Source organism: Hipposideros armiger, unplaced genomic scaffold (assembly GCF_001890085.2).
Source record: "Hipposideros armiger isolate ML-2016 unplaced genomic scaffold, ASM189008v1 scaffold_1128, whole genome shotgun sequence".
In the NCBI taxonomy this organism is placed as follows: Eukaryota; Metazoa; Chordata; class Mammalia; order Chiroptera; family Hipposideridae; genus Hipposideros; species Hipposideros armiger.
The window spans coordinates 72,632-77,794 of record NW_017732478.1 but is presented as its reverse complement, the minus strand read 5'-3'; positions in this window follow the sequence as shown (position 1 = coordinate 77,794).

The following is a 5,163-nucleotide window of genomic DNA, read 5'->3' as shown; positions in this document are numbered from 1 at the left end:
CCTGCTCTACTTTGAACTGTTTGCTCCTGAGCTTATTTCACACACCGTCATCTTGTAAATCTCTTTTTTTGACCAGTATTGCATCTGCTGGTTTTTGAATTCTTGTTTCCTCTTTATTGATTTATTCCTTCAGTTGGGTGGAGTACACTTACCATTAGCTCTCTAAAAAGAAAATGTTTGAGTTATGAATTAGTTAGCTTCTGTTTGACTTTATCCCTTAAGGGTTGAGAGTTTAGACTTCTCTGAGTTACTAAATAATCTTGAGAGTTTAGGTTTAAGCTTTTTCTGAGCTGTTAAATCATATGTTATTAGTGCATTTACTTTCTTGATTTCTTGTCTGCTCTTGTTGCTTTTTCAATTTACTTTGCCATAGTGTCTTAATTCCTGTTTTATCCTTTTACTATTGATTTAAAGGTTTGGTAGCCAGAATCTGAAATGGCCTCTGAACATCCCTGCCTCCTGGCATTCATGCCTTTGTGTAAGTCCCTCCCCTTGAATATGGGCTGAACCTAGTCACTCATTTGCAATGAATGGTATGTGACAAATGTAATAGGATTTCACCTCTGAGATTAGGTAGCCAAAAGACCATGACTTTGGTCTTACTTTCTCTCTCTTGCTCTCACTCTCATTCTTGCTCTCGCACTAGCTCTGAGGGAACAAGTTTCCATATTGTGAGTTTCCTTATACAGGATCAGAGGGAGGCCTCTGGCCAATAGTCATCAAGGAATGTAGCCCTTAGTCCAGACTAAGATATCAACCCACAGAAACTGTGAGGTAATAAATGCTTGTTGTTTGAAGCAGCTAAATTGGGGTTATTCATTTTACAGCTGTAGATAACAAGTATAGAGAGATTTTTAAGAAGGGATAAAGATTATTACATGTTTTTGATTTGCCATGTTTATGTGTAAATAGAAACCTGATGGCTCTTCATTAGAAGTCACCATGTANGGCTTTTGCTTACAAATGTGTCCTTCAAATAAAGTGCCTGACACATTTTTGAAAATGATAGCAGTAACAGCATTTAATCGTAACTACATGAGTTCATTTAAGGCAGGTTCAATGGGCAGACCTAACTCTACTCCTTATTAGCCACATTATACTCTGAGACATACTGAATAATGTTCATTAATTTATAAGGCAAACATATCGGGACAAAATTTCATTAGTAGCTTTGTAAGCATCATAATTTATTTTTGCAATAATGTGAAATTTACATGTGTGCATGAATGTCAGTGGAGCTAACTTGAAAACTTGTTTATAGTCACAATTTGTATTTTTAATCATTTTCTTTAAATAGGGAAAATTTTAACTGTATATAATTATTGAGGGTACCTCAAGCTTAATAAAGGGACATTGACTAAGAGTGGCCAGATATTCTATCTTTTGCTTTTTCTTAACAATTATCCAATGCATTTTTGAACATAAATTACTTTTTTTAATTTGGCCTGTAAATGCACAAGACATACAGGACCACTGCTCACTTTTTGTGATGATGTATTTGGTTTAGAGATCTTGACTTCTCTGGCACGTATAGCTCTAGAAGGCAAAATTAGCAGATTACAAAGATCTTGGGGGAAAGGGGGATATGTTCCCAAATGTTCTCATGGATGAATCTAACAGAAACATATTCTATAAATTTTTGCATAGTCAAATATAGCATTCTTATAATCCTTTAAAAAGAAATCAATGAGAGACAAAAATAAGTGATAATTGTACAAAAGGTCTTGCATTAAATTCTGAACAGTTCAATAGGCTTAAATCAATTGATTTTTGTAAATATATTATTAAAATGGAAACTGAGTTAATTTTTTTATCTTAAGTTACATATGTATATGTTTTTTTTCTTCTGGGATTTACATCATCATTTGTATATGATATTTGTACCACACTTTCTGGAAGATACATGAGAACCTAGACCTTGGTGATGGAAAAGCACGTGGAAAAAGCAGACCATTAAAATTTTTGAGACTTTGCATTTTAAAATGAACTTTTGAAATTTCTGGTATAGATAATAGTTTAACTTTAGAGTACCCACAGTCAAAATATATATTATAATATCAGATTTGGGAAAAACTCATTGTGATATAACAATAAGATTTCCTCCTGTGTCCGTAGTAAAGAGAGCAGATTGGAGAGGAGAGCATACATTAGGAGTCTGCATCTTAACTGGCTGGGCCCTGGGGCCTGCCATAGAAGCTTTGAGATGGTGGGGATTTGAGAATAGAAGGGAGAGATCTCATTTTTCAGGTAGTGCCCAAAAAGTGAACAGTGGTCTGGGGTTGTGTTACTCTGCTCTAGCACCCAGGAGAACAGAAAGGGTAGCATATGGTTTTTAGATAGAAGAGTCCTGAAATCAATAAAAATTGGATTTCAATGACTCCCAAAGGCAGCTTGTTCCTGATGAAGTGGTACTATATAAGTCTGCTGCCCTCCTTGAATTTTGCCGCTGGATGCCATCACAGGGAAATAGAAGAGTAAAGAATGATTCTCTAATAACAGATTTTAAAGTTGAAATTATTGGTAAACTTCAGAAGTTACTGAATATACTTGAAAATATCTTGATACAGTTTTTGGAATCATGTGAAATGGAAGTTTAGAGACTAATTTCAGTTCATCTCATTTAAAATGCATTTTAAAATGTATTTTAAAAATAACATTTTTGTATATGTCATTGTGTTGAGAAAACATTATATTAACTAAACACTAAAATTTCAAAAACTAATTTTTGAGAGAAAAAATACATAAAATGTAAACATATAAAAAAATTCCATATAATACAGAAAGTAGAAAGTGGCTATTAGTTTATAATTCCCAGAGAATCAGGATACTTTCATCTTGATGATGAAGTGAGAATTATAAGTCTAAAAACAAATTTAATACCTAAACACAAATCTTTATAAAAGTTTTACAATAGCATGTATATTATGTAAACTACAAAAATGAAAAATTCAAAAAAACATTGTAAACAGAGAAAAATATATGAATGAACAAATAGCAAGGAAACCTAAAACAAAGCAGATACAATAAATATAAAAGGAGAAAAAAATGTATCAGCTTTGACAATAAGTGTAAACAATTGAACTTGTTTTTGCAACATGTAGTTTCTGGGAATGGATTCCAAAGCAAAATCCATCTACGTGGTATTAACAGAACTGTATTTAAAGTGAGACAGAAAGTTAAAATGCAAAGAATTCATAAAGCAAATCCAAAATGAAAAATAAAGAAAAAGCTTCAAAAGCAGGTGTCATTATATTCTAATAAGATTCATATTTATAAACAGTACAGTCCACAAACAATCTATATCTCTGATGAAACTATGAACCACCACACAACATATGAGAATATCAAAATATATAAGAAGAGAAATACTAGGGAAAGAGGCAGAAACTCTATTCTACCAAGAAATGCTACCTTGTTTTTTTATGGCTCATGGAGGCAAAATTAAAATAAAAAACTAGCAGGTTTTTATATAAACGTCCTATATGCCATGCACTATTTTAAGTGCTTTGCATGCACTTATTTAATCCCTGCAGCATATGTCAGGTAGGCCATATTATCTCAATTTTTAATATAACAAAACTAAGAGATAGTTTAAATAACTTGCTTAAAGTCACAGTGCTTACAATCAGAGAGTTTAAACTAGAACCTAGGCCATCAAATTCCAGAATTCACAATTCTATCCACTACATTACAATAATTGTAGTTGACATAATAAAGATTTATTTTATAATTGTCTCAAATATGAATTTCGTATATTTAAATGCAGCTTTCTAAGTATCAATGGAAATGTTTCAAGAATCATTTCATAAATTAATTCCAATAAATTAAAAAGAAACCAAAACAAATTGCCAAGATTTTCTGACAAAGGTAAACACATATTAATAAGAGTTCAAAGAATTTGACATAATGTGATAAATAGTCCTGATGTGTCATGCACGGAAGACACAGAGGATGACAGGCCCATCTCACAGTTTGCAGTTCAAGGGAGTGAAATCTAAGCTCTGTCCAGCGAAAGGGGCAGGACACAAAGAAGGCACGGGGCAGAGGGAGGGTGAGAGCGTGCAGGGAATGAAACAGCCTGGGAAAAGCCACAACAAGGGCAAGTTTTGGAAAACTGCATATAATTTTAGTATTTCTGGGATATTGGTGCAAGATGTGAAGTCCGAAGAGATTAATTCTGAAAAGATTATTAAAGCCAATGTTTTCTATCATGGGTTTAATTCTGAAGGGTCTTTATTTTTTTAAATATTATTGTTATCAAAGAATAACACATATATCAAGTTTAGAAAGTGAAATTCATACTATAAAGGGTGTAAAATTATAAAAGCAAACTCCTAATTCCTCCTGGAAGCTTCCACTTTATGGTGTTTCTTTTTGTATTTACCTCCATATTTCTAAATAGCATGCGTATACCAGTAGTTATTTCTTTTTTTTGAAATTTATACATTTGTTTTTTTGTCATATTTCAAAAATATTTCACCAAGTTCGAAATACATATTGTCCCATCTTTTCTTAGAGAAGTTACCAATCTTTTTAGTGAAGACAGATAATGTTTCCACACAAGGCAGGTGAAAGTCACTATAGAACTAGAACTATGTCAGAACTGTTTTGTTTGTTTGTTTGGTTGGTTGTTTTTGCTGCAGGATATTAATGCCATTAGTATTTAATGTTAAAATCCTATATAAATTTGTAAGTATAGTATGTTGCATCTACTAATGAATTTCTTGAATGAAAGAAAAAAAGTATCTAGAAATATTTATCCTGTGTTGGAATTTATTTGAAATTCACTTTGCTTTTGTGAATTTACATAGAATGTCAAGTCTTTGGGATTCATTTTCACAATAGATGTCAGGAGGGTTTGAACAATTTGCTTATATGGTTCACAATATTTGTTAAAATTTTATTTAAGATTTAAAAACTTTTAGACATTGATGTCCTATAATGCAAGATAAAGATTCATCTGCCATTCACCCAACCTCCCTCATATATACAATTTTACTTCCTATTACTCCAATATACTTGCACCACAATTTTTGGCTAAATAGGCATTTAAAAAACTGGATATTTTTTTACAGCTGAAACTTACCATGTACAATGATTATTTTTCTTTTATTTTACATTTCAGTTTTTTAATATAGTCAATAATACTGTTTTCATTTGCTT